The 23,834-nt window shown below is 38.4% G+C and overlaps 1 long non-coding RNA gene across 1 annotated transcript; it reads left to right on the top strand.

The window, feature by feature from the left end:
• Nucleotides 1–9,909: 9,909 nt before the first annotated feature.
• Nucleotides 9,910–11,612, top strand: LOC106908308 (uncharacterized). Its single transcript, XR_015762797.1, has 3 exons — nucleotides 9,910–10,657; nucleotides 10,734–10,859; nucleotides 11,064–11,612. It is a non-coding gene; the product is annotated as an uncharacterized LOC106908308 (long non-coding RNA).
• Nucleotides 11,613–23,834: the final 12,222 nt, after the last annotated feature.

Genomic DNA, 23,834 nt, shown 5'->3' with positions numbered 1-23,834 from the left:
GAGCATTTTATTACTGTGCGGGGGTTATCACATTTTTAATAACACTGTAGAGGATAGTGAGTGGTGATTCCTTTCTGTACATTTTTTTACTTGTTAATAAAAATTCTTACTGACTGTTTGTGTGTGATATATTGCCACGAAAACATCTATAACTTACTACAAGGAGTGGGGCGGTCCACCCCTACCGTTTATGAGTGGGATGGCCCAAGCACACAGCCACTTCGCTGTTGGCTTGTTTGCAAAAGATGTTAATTCAATGTTGAATTATCATCACAAAGGTTGAATTTATGGTTAAGGTCAACAACAGAAGCTGGATCAACCATCAAACAACCATTCAATTCTAGCCAATTAACTAACGTTGAAAATGTGTCATTGAATCAATGTTGATTTATTGTCGATATCCATTGATTGAAATGCCAACATCGAATCCAGTGTTTTTCAGTACCGGTCCTCCAGGCACACTGCCCTGCAAGTTTTAGGCATTTCCCTAATTCAGCACACATGATTTTAATTGACATCTGATTAACAGGGTTTTGCTGAACTGAAAACACGCAGGTCAGTTTGCCTTGAGGACAAGGTTTGGGGAAGAACTGCACATGATGGCAATTCAACACTGAATTAATATCTTTTGCCAACAAGCCAACAGTGAAGTGGCTGTGTGTTTGGGAGATCCCACTCATGTAAATATCAGGGGTGGACCGCTCCACTCCTTGTAGACGTTTTTGTGTCAATATATCACACACAAACGGTCAGTAAGAATTTTTATGAATAAGTAAGAAAATGTACAGAAATGAATCTTCACCCACTATCCTTTACAGTGGTTAATTTAAAATGTGATAACCCTCGCTCAGTAATAAAATGCTCTGACCCAGAGCTCTGATGAGGAGGAGAAGACGGGAAGGTGTGCGGCAAAACAGCTGACATTGATTCAACATTGGTCAGACATTGGCATTTCATTCATTAGATTTCAACCACAAAACAACATTGATTCAATGACACAGTTTCAACGTTAGTTAATTGGCTAGAGCTGGATGGTTGTTTGATAGTTGATCCACCGTCAGTTGTCGACCTCAACCAAAAACCAACCATTCTGACTATAATTCAACGTTGATTTACCATTGTGTGCAACCTGAGCAGTTTGTTGCATCCCTCCTCACCTCTTCATCTCCCACTACTCCCTCCCAAACCTCCCCCCACCTTTTGCAAATCACCTTTTGCTCTATTTATTTGTCTCTGGTGTGTTAAATAAACCCTGATCCTCCCTGAGTTTTATCTTTAGGTTTTCTGATAAACAGCCCTTTATTTTAAATATTGATTCCCTCATTTTAACATGAGTGCATATCATAAATCCTACACTATACTGCAGCTTGATAGGTAAATGCAGTTGTATACGTAAACATTAAGATAAATATTAATTTAACAGTGAGTGTATATGGGGAACTATATGGTTTGTATTTGTTCTCAGACTTGTAACCAGTACACTGTTTAATCTTTCAGAACTTTTCAAATGTTTATCATCTTTCTAACTGGCACCTTCCTCACTTTTATTTTTGTTTTTCAGCTGTTGCTCTGCAGTTTGACCGAAAGCTGACTTTTGCGGACTGCAGCGAACCTGTCAAGAAGTGGCTTCATTACGCGCCACAACGAGAGGAAGACACCGCAAGGAATCAAAGTGACGCCAACCAGAGTCAAACTGGGGTTACCACAACTTGTACAGTTTCCCTAGTTCATACAGTACAAAGCTTAACCTCATGGACTCAGTTCTTCTGTGGACAATAGACTGTTGTTCTGACAGTCAAAAAGGAGTCAAATATGTTTAAAGATCTGTCCCTTTTTTCTTGAATAAAATGTTATATCAAACCTGTTACGACCCGGCTCGGCCAGGGGAAAGGGAAGTAACATTAAAAAAAACCTAGATGTTAAGGTTTAACAAGTTAGGGGTTTATTGTTTGGGTTTTGACAAAAATAAAAGGTAAAAATTAACAATAATCAAAATGTAGGGACTTACAACAAAGTGTGCTAAATAAAACAAAATCCACAAAACAATCAGAGTTGTAAACCAAAAATCTTAACCAAACAAAAATGCACTTTCATTTTTTGTTACAACAAAAAAACTACAAATCTCTAACAGAGATACAATGATCCCCCACAGGGACAAGACAAGTTACACAAGCTATCAAAGCTAATAAAAGCTACCAGAGCTAGCAAAAGCTAACAAAGCAAGTTTACAGCAGTAAACAAACACCCAACAAAGTGGCAAGCTGTCTGAACAAAGAAACAGCCACCCTTCTCCCAGGATATCCTTGGTTTTTAAAGGGAGGCCTCAACAGTGATTGGTGGAGCGGGCAATTGATGACCCAATCACGGTAGGCCTCAGGGTGTGGCACAGGACAAGCAGGGCAGCACCCACTTCCAGGTGAAGTCAGTCTGATTAGCCATTGAAAAACAACAAACACAGAAAAGGCCACTGGCCGTAACAAAACCCATGCTGTCATTTTTAACCTTTTGTACACAGTTTACCCATCATCTGCCAATAATGGTGTGTTTAGCACCAGTGAAGAAACTTTTAGTGGTATGTTATGATGTAGACCTATCAGACCTAAAAATGTACATAAATCCTTAGCTTTCATTCAATATAAAATCAACCAATGTGTTTTCATCCAGACGGCTTCCTGCGCTCCCTCTGCAATGGCACGGCGTCCCCCCAAGGGGGCGCGCCCCACAGTTTGGGAACCTCTGCAGTATGGTATGAGAGGTAATCTGTGAAAAATCTATTTCCTCTGCCTTCTTCCAGTGCTAGAAACAACCAGTCAGTGGCAGGAGAGTTTTAGTGCTGTCAATCACAATCTCAAGTGGTGCTACTCATCCTTCCTCCCCCTCGATTTGTGCCATGCTGCAGCTAGTGCACAAAACTGTGAATGCTCAGTTTAGTTAGCACTGCTGCCAATGACGGCAGATAAATGCTTTCTTGCAATGATAAGTTGTTTCTCCACCATTAGCACATTTAGCAGTGAGTGAATGAGGTTAATTGACAGTGCTAAGAGCGTCTTACTAGTTCTGATTGGTTGTTTTTGGTGAGAACAGTGCATTACTTTAACCAGTAATAGTAATTCAGGAAGGAGATGGAGGAGATTGATTGTTTTCACAGATTATCTGTCTTATAACAAACTGCTACGACATGGTGACAGCTTTGACAAATATAGAGAAAACATATTTTTTCTTAAAGTTATGTACTGCAGGTTGAATAAAATGCAACTACATAGCATTTTTGAGAAGTATGAATTGCTTTATGTGTAGTTGCACTTTGCTTTTGACTGTTGCTCATGGGGAGAGACATTTCAGTAATCTAACAAAAAAAATTAAGCAATCTACTTGTGTATACTGGACGTGGACTGTTTAATGTTAAATTCATGAGCAGTAAATATTGTGCTAGTATCAATATTGAACCAAAGAAAGCAAGGCAGATGCAAGCCTTTAAAATTGTGACACTTTTTATGGGTCAGATAGACTCAAAAAATTGTAACAGCAGCTGCGCAGGAGAGCCCAAATCTCAGGTAAGACAATACAGTTTAATCAAACTGTTATGTTTTTAGGCTTAACTTTAACCAGTTTGCTCAGGAACAATGAAATATTTTAGTGAACCCAAATATTACAACTAGATGTTACCTGACTTAATATCTGTGTTTAACTAACTGTCATTTGGGAAAGCTCAAATGAGTCGAGTGTTCTCCCGTGGTATACTAAACCTGGACCAGCAGGCGAGGGGAGCTAGGGGAATTAATGCAGCAGGAGCAGACATCTCCGAAAACGTCGGACCAATATTACAATTAGGTGATGCACTGATGAACCAAGCAGAAATGAGAGATTTATACAAGTACATTCTCGCCTATAAACATTGTTTAAATCATGTTGTGTCACGGCTGCTAAGCAACATAACCCCGAGGTGGAGGCTAGGCAGCTCGCTGAAGCCTACAGCTTCTCTCTGCAATGCTCTCTGCCTTTGCAGGACCCCTCTTCCGTAGACCGGGTCGTTTCTTAAGCCCATGACAGAATAAGCTTGAAAGGAAGTAGACCCTGAATTCGGACACAAAGCTCTAGTGGTCTGGAACACTTATTTTTACATATTTTTTTTGCATCTCTTTTTTGTTTGCGTCTTTGTATTTGTTTTTCTTGTGTTTGCTGCGCGTTTGCACCTGTCGACCACCGTAGTATTTTAACGATTCTGTATTTTAGTTCTGCTGGGGTCCATATGGTTATGTGTATTTGTTATAAGTTGCGTTGTGATCACTGTTATGTGTAGAGTGTTATGGGCTTCCCCTGTCTGACTCTGCTGACTTCCACTCACATGTGATGGACCTGTCATGTGGGCGAGGGATCAGGGGAGCAGGAGGACCAGGACCGATGCTGATCTGACAGAAGAGCGGAGAGTTCAGTGTGTGTTAGCAGTGAAGCTATTCAGTTGTGTGTAATGGTTTGTTAGAGGCGTGAGCTGCCGCCTCAGGAATAGTAGCTCGCTCTTATTTCTAATAAACCCTGTTGGCAGTACTACATCTGCGGTGTGTTGGCATCATTACAGTATTTACTTACAGTACAGCACTTTATAAGGTAATTACAGGATTGAAAAGGTAAATTTCCAGTAAAACACTGGTATCTACAGACGCCAGCTTTTTTTTTTTTTTTTACCGTTTTTCTGAAAGAACGGTTAAAAAAAAAAACTAGCGTCTGTAGCTACCAGTATTTTTTTTTATCATTCTTTCAGAAAAACGGTAGATTACCGTTCTTTCGAAAGAACGGTAAACTACTGGCAGCTACAGACGCCAGAAGTTTACCGTTCTTTCACAATAGAAAGAACGGTAAACTACCGTATTGCAAGTACGGTAGCAATACCGTACTTGCATTGACGGTAATCTACTGTCAGGATTAATTATGGTATGGCTACTGTGCATTTGCAGTAAACTTCTTGCGTCTATAGCTGCCAATATTTGACTGTAAATTTACAGGATTATTTCTTAGAGTGTACTCAAAGTTTTTTTCTAAACTATTTGAAAGGAAATGCAACTTCTAAGCTAAAATACCTAGCCAAAATGCTACATGACAAACTAATGGTTGGTGTAAAGCAGCCAATCCTGGAGGGCCATTCATTTTCCTTGGCACTGAATGACTGTATCCTTGGCATATCTGAAATCTTTGTGATAGTGATTTACTAATGTTTTAATTTTTCAGGTTTTTTTCTGTCCTTTTTTCTTCTCTTGTTTAGATATAATTGTTAATTCTGTGTATTCTGTTAATATTTATACTAAGGCTGTGAAAAGTGGAAATAGTTTATTGTAATGAACACATTGTGATAGACATCTATGAGCTGAATAGCTTCAGCCTACAGCTTTTCAATTACTTGACTTTGTTTTGAATTTCATTGATTGCAGTTGGAGTGTGGCTCGAATGTAACAACTATTAACTTCTGCCAATACCACATTCTACTGTATTACAACGGTCCAGTCAAAGCCCAAATCTAAGTTCAATTGAGAACTCATCTAATTTCACTGAGGTGACCAGCTTTGGAAGCAAAAGAGGCTAACTTTTTATCTTTTTAATAACTTTATGTTAAAAACTGATGGAGACTTGCAAGACCTGCAGATTCACTGCAGCAAACAGAGGCTCTACCAAATGTTGACTGACTAGAGGAACTGAATACAAATGCATGATACACTTCTAGATTTCAAGTATATAAAAAAAATCTAAACCATGTATTATTTTTCTTAAACTTATTTGTTATACATTACTTTGTGATGGCTTATCACATTAAACTCCATAAAATTAATTAAGGTTTGTGATTTTACCACAATATACAAAAAAGGTCAAGAGACATGTTTAATTTTCAAAGGCATCATAACTGTAAGGATTCCATGACGCCATCTGCTTTAACTTCTTCTCTTTACCTTTGGTATAAACAGAATTATTGAGACGCTATTAGTACTGAGCCACGGGGCAAAAATAATTCCTGTAATAAACATGTGGCAAGTGTACCTAAGAATCATTAAAACTGTATTATCCCTTTAGCACATCGCTGCCCAGTCATTAGCTTTCATGGCAGCACTCAGACGCTCCTCACCCAATAACTGATCATGGTTGCGTGCACACATCACTGTGTCAAGCCCTTTGTCCTCCAGTTGCACCATGGAACTCATTTGCAGCTGGTGAGAAGTGTGCAGTGGCAACCACAAACACACCAATTAAACTGACATTCAGCTTTCTGCTCGCTTGTCTTTCAAAACGCAAGAGGGCCCACTCTCTACAGCCCAATGAAGGGAAGTTCACAAGTGAAATCCCTCGATCCCAGGCAGTGAGCAGAAGAAATAATTACTGGTCAACACATTTGATTTGTTGGAGAGTTGCATTCCCTTGGTTTAGTTCTGAAATACTCCAGGGTGTGACGCACATAGTTTTCCATATACTGTGTTGCGTGCACTGCAGGCCAGGCTTGGTAATACAATGTATTTAGTCTTGGTCAAAGTTTGTGGAAAATACTTTGGCCAGTTCTTTGATTAACATAATAGATCAAAGGAGCATTTCTCCATCTTTAATGATTTAAATATCAAATGAAATCTTGAGACAGACAGATTGACGACACTCTTGTTGGATAGAGAGGGAGAAAGATTGAAGACAAACCTGATATGCCCCTGAAATCTGTGACTGAGATCCTTCTTGGCGCTTGGCGATAGGCGAGCCACTCGCGGGCTTTGAATATCAGTCGATGGGATGCTGAAATAATGAAACAAAACGGAACTTGTATTTATGTAAAGTGCAGCAATGTCATTTAGAAAATATGATACTGATGATGCCCAGGCCTTACTCAGTCAAATTTGAGCTTGCCATAAATGGGCATTTTACTGCAGATCAGTCCTCAGCTGTGAGGTCAGATGGCATCTCTTCCAGCACTAAACACAACCCTCAAGCCATTTTGCTAACTAAACAGAGATCTTTGTTTAACATCCCAGGGTTAGGGTAAAGTTAGGTTTACACAATGTCTACAGCAGCGTCTGTAGAAACATAATTTATCAGTACTAATAAATGATCAAATAAGTAATTATAGCCTTTTATAGTAATGTTCAAGTTGCCAGTTATTTAGCCTCACTGCTCCTGTGCAGCTACAGCATCTTTATGAGTAAAAGTAACAAGCCTGTGTGACACATGTGATGCTATACCTGACTGCTAAATTGCATATGTAAACTGGAAAATCTCTTAAAAGGTCAAGTTCTCCCTTCTTGGTGTTGCAGCATTTTAGATAATTCGATTTCAGACAATAAATCATTTTCCCCTCAATTTCACAAGACATTTTCAAAAAAGAAATGTTTTTGAAACTGAAATAAAGATGAAAATATGCCATGGAGAGTATCATGATTTTTTTATGCTGTGATTAGAGCAAAAACACGAAACCAGCATAAAATTTTAAAAGTAGCATCTATTTTTGTAGTCTGAAAAAAAATGCTGCGAAGATTTTTTTTTTTTCTTTTTTTGAAGCCTTACCTGAGTTTGAATGTGTCTCTTCAGCATCATTTGAAAGAAGACAATTTATTATTGACCTTGTAACATGAGTTACCCTTTCACTGTAGCCCAGAACTGAGCTGCTGCTTTCACACAATGGACACTTATTGCCCTGTTTGGATTCTGATTAGATTTTTAGACAAAATTAATAAAAATTAAACTTTAAATTAAAGCATTTGCAGCTTTTGCATTCTCATTCTTGACTTTTCCCGTGTGTAATGTTTTATTAATACGATGTAAAGACCTTTTCAGCTTCCTTAATGCATAGCCTTTATGTTTTAGTGAAACCAATCTGTACTATGGACTCTTGGATTTTAACTATAGCCAGCACTTTGATTTGAGTGTATTTTTTTGTATGCTCACGTACGTTCCTTCCTAAGGGGGAAGAGCGGGGGGGCGCCAATTTATGTTTTCGCATCCACCAGAATAATGTGCCGTTGCACCACTGGGGCCGGCCTATGCAATACATGGCAGGAACCTACTGTTCTACACCTAATAAACGGTCTCTTTATCAGTGAAAATGCATTACTGCATTCTCACTTATTAAGATCCTGCTCACATTTTTCGGTCATTAATTACTTCTGCTATCTTCAACTAATTGTGCTAATTCATATATCAAAACGTTCAGCTTCTTCTGGAGATTTCTGCTATGACTTTTGCTAAAATTCACTATTGTACTTTTTGAAATAATTGCCCTTTTTTGCAAATGTTTTGCCCCATTGCAATACATGGTGGAATTCTCTAACTGTTGTCAGTTGCTATAGTGTACACTCTAATAACTGCCGTTTTTGAACATTTAATGCTTTTTGACAAACAAAATGATGCTGTTAATACATATTTCACTGTAGAGAAATAATTTATGCATTAAAATGTAGCCATGTATGTCTACTTTAAGGGACTATTACTATCATTGCTCTTTCTGTTTTCTGTCAAACTCCTCTGGTGTACAGCCATGTCACGCCTTCTCCTATTCTTTGAATGTATTTTTCTCTTATGGTCTGTTTCTATCTGTGTGTTTGCATTCTGTTTGTCTACCTTTCTATATGCCTTCTGCTTCTACTGGTTTTACTGCACAGCAAAAACTGAAGAGTTAAAATTTCAGGGTTAAAGGCTTCAGAGTTGACTTTAACTCATTAAGAGTTGTTTTAACCCTTGATGGCGTTAAATGGCACCCAGTGTTAAAGTTATTTCCAATAGTTGATTGCATCAGGGTTGATTTTACTCGTTAAGTGTTGTTTTAACATTTGCTGAGTTAAATGGTTTCCAGTCTGATTGGAGGAAAATAAGCTCCTCCCTCCTTCATCGTCTTCCTTGGAGCGGAATGGGCTCTTTGCACCTAAGGCGTTGACGTCACATCTCCAGGAGCTAATGCGGCTCACTTTTTTCCGCTTTCAGTTACCATGACTGGTAGAAAAGACTAAGTCGTATTTCAGATGCAAAAAAACAATACTATTAACATTGTTGTCTTCCTAATATAATGGGCTTTTAAGTTTTCGTTAATTTCCAAGCGATCCTGAATTAAGAAGATGGCTTGTAAATATCTGTCGCTACCAGCTAACGCCGCACAGCAAAGTTTGCAGCCTTCACTTCACTCCGGATCAGCCTAAAACTACCGGGGATACGGATGGTAAATAAAGGAGCCTCCCTGAGTTATTTCCATGGAATCACTTCTATATTCAGCCTGAAAGAGTTTATGGGAACGAGAGAGCAGACCAGAGCCAGACAGCCGAGCAACTGATCCGCCTGTACACACTGCTGTAAACACCGTCCTATCTGAGCTCTTCACAAGAAACATGCAAAGGTAATAAAACGAAATAACACGGAGACATGAAGCAACACGGTCATATTTTTTTAAAAGCAACAACTTTGAACCTGAACAGCTGAACCAGATCTCTGACACCAGAGCTGCGCTACTGTTAAGCTATGAGGCTTGTTGAGCTCCGTCAGGCTTCGGAAGTAAAAAGTCCGAACCGTAACCGAACCCCGTTAGTCTGTGACACTAACGACAATAAACACACATAATATACTTGAAAATAAGATAAATACATTGTCCGTTAGAATGTTTAGATACTTAAATAGCACATTTTACAAGAACAATGTCCGAGAATATTGCCTACTAGCATAAGCTAACGTTAATGTTAGCCACAAAGTTTAAGTAAAACTCACCTTCGTGTCAGTGAATGTATAATGAGGCGAACATCTTAAAACCTTTCTCCAGCTGACTTGTTGGGGCTTCGGATCGATGTACAAACCTTGGCCAAGCCCTGCAAGCACCTAATGTAAATGATATTTGTATTGGATCGGAAACAATCGAGCCGCTTTACCCCGAACGCGGAAGCTGAGGTGCAAAGAGCCCATTTGATAACCGCTCCCTTTTTTCTTCTCCTGTTGTTCTAAACGGTAAGTACAACTTCTTAAATCTTTGGTTAAGCGCTTTTAAGTTGATAGTCATGTGACTTTTTCCACTAATTTAATACTTCGTCTATTTTGCAACGGCTATACTCGATGTATTAGCTAGCAGCCCTTTTGTGGGTTGCTAGTTAGCAGCAACCGACAAAAGGGTTGCTGCTAATCCTTTTGTTAGCAGCAAAAGGGTTACACACACACACACGCACACACACACACAATTATCGGGCCGTGTATTTATGAAAATTAAAGTTATATTTTTCTATCATTTAAAATCATAATTTTGGCCATGGTAATTTAAATGCTACCAGCCTGTACATTCACATGGCTAATAATTAGCAACGCTGACGTGTTACGTCCTCTTACGTACATAGGAGTATGGCACTGAGAGGAACACTTGACTTAAGTTATATTTTGCTTTGTCTAAACCTGAGAATGCTGATAATGGAGTGTCTGCTAAAAAGGTAACATGATTTCAGTGTGCCCCTAAACTCTTTAAACATGTTGTGCCATTTTTGGGTAATCTAAATTCTCCATGTATTTCTCTTTGTTTAATTATTCTTCATTTCATAGCTGGTTGAAGTGCCCTACAAAATGATGTCTGGTGGTGAAGAAGTTCTGCAGGAGTGTGGAACAACAGAAACTCTCAGTGATGCCATAAGAAGACAAGTGGTGAACATACTGATGCTCACAGGATTGATAAAAATAGGTAAGTGTGTTTTTGCACTTCTAAATCTATTTTTAAAAAGTCCCAATTTTTTCACTAAAATGAAATCTCCTGTTAGGCATCTTCCTGCTAAACCAATCAGAGAGGAGTACTTGAGGATGGTGACATCTCCTTCCAAAACCACCTGAAGTCTCCAGGAATCAGTGCGTGGGATGCAGTCGAGAGACTTGCTGTCTTTTATAAGGTAATTGAAATAAAAGTATGTGTAGTAATTTATCACTTTGCTTTTATATACATTACGTTCAGCAGGTGATTAAATGGCAGCTTTGAGTATGTCTGGGAAAATATTAATTTCTTTTATTGGTTTTTATGAATCCTTAAAGTTTTATAATGGTTGTGGCCGTATGTCTGGTTTCTTATGTTTGGTGTATGTATTCTTCCATTTTAGTCATGCTGAAGTTCAGAGGAACATCTCCGGGACCAACGGGGTCTGCAGCCATACCTCCTTGCTGTGTGTTGTCAGCAGAGCAAGATTGACATCCTCTACATCATCTTGGATAAGTGACTCATCCCATGCCAAACAAACTGCTTTCTTGCAGCATTTGATGAGTTATTCAAAATACATTTTGTGCTATCTCTAATGAACCTGCATTAATGAATTTTTATAAATTTTTGCATTGAATAACATTGATGTTGGCAAAATGAAGGAATCACCTGGAGTGGGGGACTTAAGAGCAAGATAAGCAATATATTATTAATTGGCAATCACTTTTTCCTTTGTTACCTAAACAGCTATTTACAGAGACCTTTGTTCATTTTCATGCTTTCAGGGGTATTTTTATAGTGAAAGATATCTTCTGAAAATCCCAGATCAAAAATTTTATAAGTCTTTAGATATTCAAAACTTGTATGGAATGCTATTGAATGTTGTTCACTGTACAACAGTTTAAAATGTTGGAAACACAGCTGCATAAATAAAACATTTGTTTAAAATTGATTTATTTGTTTTAGTTTTACTTTATTATAATACATTTTAACCAGAACCATGAAGTTACACATTTTGGAGTAAATTTCTAGCACTTGAAAGTGTTAAATTACCACAAACAAAATTGTTATTTTATCAGTGTTAACCATTGCATCCAAAACAGAGTTAATTTAACTCTGTTTTGTGAGTTAAAAATTTACTCTGATCCAGTGTTAAACATGTAACTATTTTGAAAGTGTTAATTTAACACATAAGAGTGTGGACTATATAAACGTCAAAAAAATGTTAATATCAACTCTGTGGGAGTTAAATCAACACTGGACTTTTTGCTGTGTGTCTGCAAAGGTCTTCTGCAAACTTTAATCAATTTTAACAATTCATATATCAAAATGTTCTGCTTCTTTTGCTCCTTTATGCTATTTGTTTTGCTATGTTTCACTTTTTAAAATATTTCTGGTTTTGTACCAATTTGCAGTGTTGTGGTCAAGACCACCTAACCGGAGACCAAGACAAGACCAAGACCAGAGCGTATCGAGACCGAGACAAGACCAAGACTTTTAGGGTCCGAGACCAAGTCAAGACCAAGACCGAAGGAAGTCGAGACTGAGTCAAGACCAAGACCAGTGCCCCGCGCTACAGGACACGATAAAATGGTGAAATATGATCAAAATTGCTTCTCAAATTGATCTCAAAGATCAATATTCTCATAAAAACACCTAGATATTAAATACTTAATACATTTTACCAATATTAAAAGCAGAACAAAATTTGTTCTGCTTTGCTTCCATCTTTGTGCTACAATCCGCGGTGGTCTCGGGCCATCCCTAAAAAGATAACGCCCTGGGTGTTTGCCCATATTGCTCATGTCAGAAACCATCACTATCTGCACCATTAAACATAGCAATTGAGGCAATGCCCTGATGGTAAATAACGCTCAACTATAAACACTGACCAAGGAGCAACAAACAAGAAGTAACCAAGCACAAGGCGCATTCTCACGGCTGTTTCACTAGTAACAGCAATTTTTCTAGTTACCATAGCAACGGAGCCCAGAGCCGCATGGAGCTGTTTTCCAGGGGTATTATGGTCTGTTTGTCATCTCTCAGCCGCAATGCATTGTGGGAAAAATAAATATTTCCTTTGACTATTTCGATTTTGTTTATATAAATGTATTATTTCTCAGAATTTCTGAATGTGAATTAAAATCCTGAGTACGAAGGTTGAAAATTTGCTAGAAAAAACAATTTTCACTCTTTATTGTTTGTTTTTGTTGTTGTTGTTTGCTTCGCACCGTGAGTGAGAACCCGATGTGCGAAGTTGATAGTTGTCAGTCCGAAGATTCAACAGTACACACCCACGTCTTTTATTTGAGTGGGAAATATTTTCTTTTTATGTTTTACACACATTCTTCATCATCTTCTCTTTTATTACAAATATAAAATCAGGTGAGTTTTTGGCTGTATATTTAAGAGAACAAATGCCAGAATTACTTTAAAATGTTTGACCTCATGTCTTACAATGCATTGTGGGAAAAATAAAGATTTCCTGGGATTATTGCTGTTTTGCTTACATAAATGAATGTCACAGTCAGACTGTTGTCCAGCTTTTGTGCTGTGGCGCTGGACCAAGTCACCCTTGATCCAGCACATCAGGCTTGCATGGATGTCCTTGTAAAAATTATTTATTAGATCACCATCTATTTTAACCAGTCATCATAGTTTTCACGCCATCCATTGTACATAACATGTATGCACTGAACGGTGGGGCTCTCCCTGTGGATACTGTCTGTGTCTTAACAAGCACAGTGATCTGAACAAGAGATAGAGGAGACTGAGTGTAAAGTCCCGAGCCCTTAATGAGTTCTCAATGGAAAGAAGTACTTTCGTGATCTGTTCTCACATAAACAAACATGCAACAGCTCAATATCATAAGCAACACACACTTCATGTTCTTGAAGACTTAGTGTTCTGGACAAACCACTTGATTACTTCATGTTTCGACTATTATGATTTCTACTACATCCAAGATAAACAGTGTATCAACAGCTTTAAGTGTTGTACCTATCTTGATGTAGGAACGACTAAACCAACTGCAGCTCTCTCAGACGTTGGGGCGGCAGTGCAAAGGTTCATCTAACCGGTGCATAAAAATTAGAATTACATTCTAATGACTGATTCATATACAACATGTTATTTTAGATATTTTCCGGTCTGGTGATTCATGTAAAACAGGTCTGAATCTAAACGTCTAAACCCTCTTCACACTATTGGGTGTTTGCATTTTGTTTTTATGGTGCAGGATGACACAACGCCATTGGAAAATAACAATCTTGAATTGATCCTTTGTTTAATCCCCTAAGAAGCAAGGCTTCACCAGATTACTTGTATATGTCCATAAAAACTCATGCACATGAGCAGGAGCGCTGCCAGGAATCGTGGGCCCCCTGACTAAAAAATTTGTTTGGGCCCCCCTGTGCAGCTGCTGTTACAATTTTTTGAGTCTATTTGACCCATAAAATGCATCACAATTTTAAAGGCTTACATCTGCCTTGCTTTCTTTCGTTCAATACTGATAATTAGCACAATATTTACTGCTCATGAATTCAACATCCAACAGTCCACATCCAGTATGCAAGTAGGTTGCTTACATTTTTTCTATTAGTTTTAGATTAATGAAATGTCTCCACATGAGCAAGTCAAAAGGAATGTGCAACTACACATAAAGCAATCCAGACTTTTAAAAATGCTATGTAGTTGCATTTTATTCAAGCTGCAGTACATAACTTTAATAAAAAATATGTTGTCTCCATATTTCTTAAAGCTGTCACCATGTTGTAGCAGTTTGTTATGAGACAGATAATCTGTGAAAACAATCAATCTCCTCCATCTCCTTCCTGAATTACTATTACTGGTTAAAGTAATGCACCGTTCTGACCAAAACAACCAATCAGAACTAGTAGGACGCTCTTAGCACTGTGAATTAGCCTCATTCACTCACTGCTAAATGGTGAAGAAACAACTTATCATTACAAGAAACTGTTAATCTGCCGTCATTGGTAGCTATGCTAACTAAACTGAGCATTCACAGTTTGAATCTGCACAGCTCTGTGCTATGCTATCTGCAGCATGGCACAAATCGAGGGGGAGGAAGAATGAACAGCACCACATGAGATTGTGATTGACAGCACTAAAACTCTCCTGCCATTGATTGGTTGTTTCTAGCACTGGGAGAAGGCAGAGGAAATAGATTTTTCACAGAATACCTCTCATACCATACTGTCACAACATAATGACAGTTTTAAAAAATATGTGAAAAAAATATTGAGAAAAAAGTGACATACTGCAGCTTTAATTCCACTCAGAAGAGAACAGGTCAGGAGGGACGTGGGTTAGAGCTGCTGCTGACTGAACCATGTGTTTAAGTGGTAAAAGGTACAAGGGACAAGTTAAATATATGAGTATGTTGGTAATTTCTTTCCTTAATTCATTAAATGCTAGTAAAAAGGAGGCAAACAGTAGTTTGTAGCTAAGCTAACTATGCAAAATGTTTGATAATCTCACACAGTCTACTCACCTCTCATAGAGAAAAACTGGTTTAAAAATTAACACTCTTGCCTTTTTCTCTCTCTCGCTCTCTTTTTTGAAAACCTGATTTTACAACTTGTCTTAGCAGCATAGTAACTGCCACAATCGTTCGTGTCTTCCACTGTCTGCAGCTGAACAGCGTCACGGTGAAGCGCTCCAAGCAGGAACGAACCATTTAACGCAGATACGGGGGTGTTCAGGGCAAAGATGGATGTGATTTTTTTGATCTGGGAGTGGGAACATTACATTTTTACTGCTAAAAACAATCTTTGAAAATACAATATGATTAATTTTGTAATTGACAGGGCCCCAGTTTTTTTATTTTTTTTATTTCTATGAACAAAAACAAACAAAAAAATAAATAAATTAGGGCCCCCTGTTGGTCAGGGCCCCTAGAATTGTCATCATTTTTTCCCCCTATACCGGGCCCCTGTACATAAGCACCACTAGCCTCAATCTTCAAGTGTCCTCGCTGGACGTTCGCAGACAACCCTCACTGAACTGAATGGTGTTCAATTGTGATGTTTTGGTGAATGTTTCCACGGAAATGCTCATAGGAGTGTCGGAACGTTCAATGGGTATATCACAGTTGTGCACCACAGCTAGTCTGCAGGATTATACCACCGCTACACAAATGCTAACAAAGTTTAATCTCACTAGGCTAGGCTACTTTACACTCCACAGGAAGCCTGAAACTAACAGAGAAATGGACAGACTGCCCTACGTTCTGATCAAATTGCCAAAAGCTGACTAGATGGGGTGCTATTAATCTTAATAGAACCTCATCAGACAGTCAGTTCATGTTTAAATTATAGAAGAAAATGTGAAAGAAGCAGTTGTCTGAAATATAAAATCTCAAAAAAATTACTATTGAGAGTTAAAGTTATACAACATATAGCGTAACAGAGCTACAGTTCAGGAAAAAAAACCTGGGATTGCTCTTGTCTTTGAGTCTTAATGGGGAAGAATGTAAAGTTCTACATTCCTAGCAAAATGTCTTTGATTATAAAGAGAGACTGTTATTGCTGAATAAGGAAAAAATTACTCTAAATTAGATAAATGGCATCTTCTTTCCTACCACAGCTTCAAATGAACCGAGGAGGCAGCCGGTTTTCACTGGATAAGTTGAGATGCTGTGAGGTAAAACAGGCTGAACATGCAGGAAACGCAAACATCTCAAAGCGAAGAGCAAGGAGTGAGGCCATGAGAATGACTGGCTACAACAAGCATCTGACTGAAGTTATTTTGACAAAGAAAGGTGATCAAACATTATGGGATGTGTTTTCACTAATTTTGTTCAAACATTTTTTGTTAAATGAGCGAAAATAAGTTTATGTTTTTAGGTTTCTATGCTTTATATATGAACAGGTTTGAGAATTCTCAAAGAAAAAGTTTCATGCACCATCTTTCAGTTTCATGGTTAGAAATTTGTCAGTAGCTGCTTTTTATGGTTTTACCTCAAGAAAAATCCAACAAAGTTTTGTCATTTTGAAGAGAATTCCCTTCATGATGAAAGAGTTGTGTGCAAATAATTAGAAAGCCCCTGTCGTTTGAACAAGACGGTACTGTATCCTGTCGAGAAGTAGACACTGATGTAATGTGATTTCTTTTCATAGGAAATAAATGTGATCAGACAAATGTCAGGGTTTAGAGAGGAGTGGCAGTTTAGCCTTCTAAGTGACAGAATATGGAAAATCATTTGTGTATGTTTCCAGAGTTCAGTGTGTTACCTTAAGAAGATTTCATTATGACTTTCTTATAGTATTACAGTGGTTAAAACACATACAGTACAATCCTATCATTTCAGCTCATTTAACCTGGTTTGTTTGTTTTTTTGGTCATAAATAAATGTGTACAAATTTTTATACCAAACAAGACAAACTGCCAAAAACAAAACAACTTGTATTTAATAAAAGAAAAAAAAATAAATAAATAAAAACCAACTATGTCCTATGTGAAAACGTACTTTCTAAACCTTTTTAGGCTAAAAAGTTCAAAGACCAAGATGACAAGAACTGCTGAAAGAAACAGAAACATTTGTCTCCTATATCTAAAAGAACATGTTGATGATACACAACAAGTTGTGTTCATATCAGTGTTGTGGTACTCGAGATCGGTCTTGGTCTCGAGTCCGGTCTTAAGACCGTTTTCTGATGGTCTCGGTCTCGTCTCGGACTCGACCGTATTTGGTCTCGGTCTTGTCTCGGTCTCGGGCTCTGAGGACTCGGCATTTTATTTCAAGACCAGTCGAGACCGCAACTGTGAAAATATCACTAAACGTGCAGCATACTGTCCAGTTTATTTGTTAACATCTTTGTTTTCAGTGGATGCAAAACTCACTGATTAAAATCCAAGCAACTACGTGTTTCTCCCCCTCCCCCTCCCCTCCCCACCTTTCACTCGCGCGCGGCGCTACTCCCTCCTCCCTCCTCCCCCTCCCCACCTTTCACTCGCACGCGGCGCTCCAGGACATGCGCAGTGGTTTTCTCTCAGCGGCAGAAAATGTTTGTCTAATCGTCAGTAATATAATAGCGCTGCATAAATAGTAAGAAATCCGATGGCCAGAGCTAACTCTGCAGCGCTTCGCTTTCAGAGACGATGGGGACAACGTCTAACTATTTTCGTCACTTAGAAAAGTAGCTCAAAGAAGGTAAGCCCCGTTAACGTGATGTTAGCAAAGCTAGCTGTACAGAGACACATAAGAATTTGTGATGAAAAAAAGTCACTCACTGCCTGAATTATTGTGCGGAGATGTTGACTGACCTGTCGCATATATAGGACAGCTATGTCCAAAAGTCTGCAATATAGTGATGTGACATTCAGAAACAGTCGATTCTTCTCCACGGCTCTTTATTTATTAGATAGGACTGGAGTGTCACTCACTGAGAGCCGTTGTTCTATCAGATTACCATACACTGTCAGAATAGCATACATGCAGTGAGTACCATGCCTGCGCATGCGCATTAAGAAGTCCGACCGTCAGAGGAGTTGTCAGTTCACCATATGCAGCAAGTTATGACGAAAATAAGTCATTAAATTGTTTTCAATGATAACTATATAGATATACATGTGTTGTCATGGTTGCAAAGTGTATTTAAAGCAGGTCTGGCTGCAGCTGGAGTCAGCTACAACACACGCCCGTGTAAAACTCACTTAACCGCTAAGTCAGGATGCCATACAACTGTTAATAACAGATCTACGTCACGATTCTATGTTCCTAGCATACATGCAGTGAGTACCATGCCAGCGCATGCGCCTTAAGAAGTCCGACCGTCAGTGGAGTTGTCAGTTCAGCATATGCAACAAGTTATGACGAAAATAAGTCATTAAATTGTTTATAATATGACATAATATAACTAGATAGATATACATGCGTTGTCGTGGTTTCTATTGAGGATTAGAAAGGTGGCTATACTCTTAAATATCTAAGTAAAAGAAATAACGCACAGAGACGTAGTTCTTGCTGCTAGGCCATAGACGAGCTGGAGATTTATTACACTTCCACGGCTTCCTCTTTACAGTTTCTTCAGTTCAATACAAAATCTTCATCATCATCGTCTTGTCACAAAAAATCTCTCCGAAGTCTTAATCTCGACCTGTTTTATATTTTTCCATCTTCATCAGTGTGTGTTGGAAAGTTTCAACCAATGGCGTGCAACTGTTGTTTTGCAGAAAGATTCTGGCACGCTTTATACTGAGTGTGTATTGGACGACCTTTAAAATATTTTGGACCTCACGAACTCAACATCTGCTCCATTTCAGAATTGCTGAATAGAACAATTTATCTCAAATTGTTGATTTTATCTTGCACAAACAGACATCCTTTCCAGTAAATTCTGGCTCCATTTGCGCTTTGCACGCAAATGGAAGGAAAGAATTTGGTCAGGTTGACCTGGTGCGAAGCCAAAGTCTTCGCCGAGGCGCCAGTGTCATTTTTCCGCCAAACAACTCCTTAGATAGTATTTCCGCTCTTACATTTCAAAGTGTATTTAAAGTAGGTCTGGCTGCAGCTGGATGCCATACAACTGTTAATAACCAAGTGTATGATGATCTACGTCATGATTCTATGTTGCTGATTAAATAAAACCATATGGTAATGACAGCGTATGCATGTCTGAGCTAAGAGTACGACTATCTGGCAACGTATGCTGATCTGACAGAACACCGTGAGTTCGTGTTAAGCGTATGACGATCTGACCTGACAGAACACCCGTTCTTTGTTCTAGTAATGCTCTGAGTACACTGCATCATTATTTAATTATGTACGTTGATATTTAAATGAACAAATAACTAAAACACAAGAACGAAAGAGCACGCAGAGCATGCACATTGCTCTTTGTTTTTGTTCAAAGTGGCAGCTGTAATGTCTGCCATGGTGTCAGACTACCTGGCTTCATGTACTGGGAGAGAGAGTGAAAACAGTCACGATGAGCGCCTTCTGTTTGGTTACTTCTTGCTTGTTGCTCCTTGGTCAGTGTTCATAGTTGAGTGTTATTTACCATCAGGGCATTGCCTCAATTGCTATGTTTAATGGTGCAACAGTGGTGGATTCTTATATGAGCAATATGGGCAAATTCCCAGGGTGTTATGTTTTTAGGGATGGCACGAGACCATCACACATTGTAACACAGAAATGGAATATTTAATATTGGTAAAATGTATTAAGTATTTAATATCTAGGTGTTTTTATGGGAATATGGATCTTTCAGATTATTCTGAGAAGCAATTTCGATCATATTTTACATTTTATTGTGTCATGTAGCATGGCCGCTGGTCTTGGTCTTGACTCGGTCTCGACTTTCCTCGGTCTTGGTCTTGACTTGGTCTCGGACCCTAAAAGTCTTGGTCTTGTCTCGGTCTCGATACACTCTGGTCTTGGTCTTGTCTTGGTCTCGGGTTAGGTGGTCTTGAACACAACACTGGTTCATATCCTATGGACTGACATAGGATATGCTTTTTCTAGGGCTGCTATGCTTCTTCAGGACCTGGATGACCTGCTGGGACCAATGGAAACATGGATTTTGCTCTATCAAAAAAATCATAAATGAGACTTCCCAATAGATTTTATGGATAAATACTTTAAAAATTTCACAGTGGTTTAAATAGCTTTTTATTCCATAATGAATACAATTATTTCAAAACTGTAATGTGCATTTTCCTCAGGGAATCTTTTGACTGAACTGCAAAAAACACAAAATCTTACTTAATTTTGATTAGCTTGTTGTGCAAATAAATTATTACATTAGGAATAAGACAAACTAACTTACAAGTAACTTTGACAAGATCAGGAGCTTGTTTTGAGTCAATAACTCGCAAATTTTGGTAAAAATAAAACCAAAACAAAATCTGGTTCTACCAGCAGATTTTTTTCACTTTTAACATGGAAAATGTCGTGTTGTAAGTGAAAAAAATCTGTAAGTGGAACTGGTACTGGTTTATTATTATTATTTACTTATTTATTGCAAGCTCATATTTATGCTGAAAAGTAATTTGTAGGTTAGTTTTGCTTTATTTCAAGTGTACAAAGATATTTGCACTAGAAACTACATAAAAAATACTTGGTAAGGTTTTGTGTTTTTGCAGTGTGCTGGTTGTTTATCTGAAAAATATAACTATAAAAAAAGGCAAAGATGGAGAAATCTGGATGACATCACTACACTTTTGAATATGAGTATAATGAGATTTTCATCATTTTATTTTTTTAAGTCAAAACAGCTTTTCAGCTCTATCTTTTATTCAGTTACCTTTATGTTGAAGCTTTGTGTCTCTTGTTATCTCTTGTTGACTGTTTTCTTTTGCTGTGTTTATAAAGAGCTGTAGCTTCTGTTTCCAGCTGCAGTGATTCAGAAGGGTGTGCATGTTGAGCAGGGACTGTCTTTGACAAAAACAGAGCAGCTACACTGATGCATTATGCAAAGTTTAGGGTTATCTTAAACAAAGGCTTCAATAACAGAATTTAGTGGTTTTCTTTTTTACTGCGGCCTTGTTAAACAACTATGCATTTGCTAAGACTGTACAATTTTTATGAACTTACCCTTCTATGACCTTCCCATTAACTTGTTCTATTTTTAGAATGAGAGCCAACTGTCAGTGCTATGCATCCTAAGAATACAGATGACATCTGAATAACGTCGAAATAATCTTTTCCTCGCAGAGCAGAATGGTTCAATTGAAGACACTTGACCACATAGCTGTCTGCTCTGACATCCATGATTATGAGGAAAATAGAATTTTTGCTGAAAAACAAAGAATAATTCATATTAATATCCAGATGCTCTCACTAACTCACACAGGCATTGCTATGAGTACTAGTATCAAATATTAGTTCAAGGAGACCTGTCATCCATAAAACAGATTTTATATTAATTACAAAAATGTACAAGAAACTGCAGGGAGCCAGAGCAGAACAAAAAGAATAAACTCAAGGAAAAATATAACAGGATACTAACAGGGAATTTAATGGGAGGAACCAGTGAAGACTGAGAGCAGGAGAAGAGTTTAAATACTGAAAGGCTGAACGCTGGAACAAAAAACTGAGGTAATTAGCTAATGGGTTGCTGGTGTGAGGGGAGAGAGAGAATGATAGTAAGGGGTGAGGAAGAGCAAATAAAGAAACTAAGAAAAATAATCTAAGAGTAACAAAGAATTACTGGACACAAGGAATAATTAAATACAGAAAACTAGAATCATTAAGAAATACTGAACAAGGTTGAAACACACACAGCAACACTGAATAATAATGAGACTAGAATCAATTAATCAACTCAACACAACCAGGACCTGACAAAAAGATTACCACCCGCTACCACCAATTCATTTCTGACATTATATTTTACATGTTCTATAATGCTCTTAGTGCGTAATCCAGTTTTGTAGTCAAGACCACCTAACCTGAGAACAAGTCAAGACGAAGACAAGTCAAGACCAGTGCCCCACGCTACATGGACACAATAAACATGAATCATGATCAAAATTACGTCTCAAATTGATCTGAAAGATCCACACTCCTATAAAAACACCGAGACATGAAACAGTCAGAGCTGAAATAAATTTAACCAACAGAATCAATTCAAAGTCTTCTTTATTCTGCTCCACTTTCACCTCTGTGCAACAATCTGCTCAGTTTGGATACGGCCGCTATCAAACTATATCATGATGTGAAGTCATGCAGCCAATAGAAATACAGACACCTGTTGAGGAAAGTTGTTACCAAGGAAACTGATTTAAATACAATATTACCCAGCTCCCATCTGTCACCTATAGGCTCTGCTCCAAGACTGGAAAAAGTGATGGGACTGATGGCTCTTTGAATGGAATCTTCAGGATCTGTCACTTAAATTATCCAGTTTTAAAAATATAAATTTTTATAAGAACAGCCCATTTTATCTCAAATATAGTTTTCTCTAAATTCTCACTAGGTGTGAGTTTGTGTGTGCATGGTTGTTTATCCTGTCTGTCTCTGTGTTGTCCTGCGATGGACTGGCGACCTGTGCAGGGTGTACCCCGCCTTTCGCCCGAATCGTTCACTGGAGATAGGCACCAGTGCCCCTCCCAAATCCGCTAGGGACAAGGGTGTAAGAAAATGGATGGATGGATGGATGGATGGATGGATGGATGGATGGATGGATGGATGGATGGATGGATGGATATAGCGTATAATCAAAATTACCCTTGTGGGGACCTTCTTCCAGGATCAACACAGTGACTACCACCTTTACTTCAAATTTCTCTGTGGCTCTTCTAAACCTCCTAGCAGATAGCCACCAGGGGGCGCCAAATAAATCTCTTGCAGGACTGAGGACACACCCTGCAGGTGTGGCTGCACACCTGCAACTCCTCTAGCCTCATTTCACCCTCATGGATATAAACAGCTGGTTGCCAGTCAGTTTTTGTCCGAGTGTTAATCCAAGTGGTCTCCCTGAGTCCTTCCTGGGCTCTACCTGTGAAATCTCTCTAAACTGAGATCAAGAAGGAAGCTCAGAGGTGACAGGGCTTTCATAGGTCCTAAGTTATGGAATGACTTGCCTTTGCAGGTTAGAGAGGCCCCTTCACTGTCCACTTTTAAAGCTCGTCTTAAAACCCATCTATTTTACTTGGCTTTCAACTCAAGTGGGATCTAGTTTTAAACTGTATGTTTGTTTGTTTTTAAACTGTAAGAGTTGTTTTTTAATTATTATGTTGTGTTTTAATGTACAGCACTTTGTATCAGCTGTGGTTGTTTTAAAGTGCTTTATAAATAAAGTTGGTTTGGTTTAGTTTAAACCTTCAGTCAGACCAGAACCAGCCACAACCCTGAGTTTGGATTGATGACTGCTAACTTCAAGCTCCACCATCTTTGTTGCGCTACCTGTCCTCCGTCCTACAGTCCTGCAGCAGTCTGCATCAGGTTCTCCTGCCATCTGCCTACCATCTTACAATTTCACCCCACTGACCAAAACCAAAAACAGATAAAAAAAAAACTCAAAACAAACAAAAAAATCATGCCAGATTGCAAAGCCATGTTTTTTTTCCCCTATAAAGTACCACTTGATCAAATAAAACTGTATACATTATATTCAAGGGGAAAGGAGTGATGAATATACACACATATCTAAACACCCACTGACCAAATTTTTAAAAACTTTATTCTACTTGTAAAAACCAAAAAGTT

Source organism: Poecilia mexicana, unplaced genomic scaffold (assembly GCF_051168715.1).
Source record: "Poecilia mexicana isolate PSO_F unplaced genomic scaffold, ASM5116871v1 scaffold_5, whole genome shotgun sequence".
Lineage (NCBI taxonomy): Eukaryota > Metazoa > Chordata > Actinopteri > Cyprinodontiformes > Poeciliidae > Poecilia > Poecilia mexicana.
Note: the sequence above shows the minus strand (reverse complement) of the source record. Positions and strands in the feature narration are given on the sequence as shown.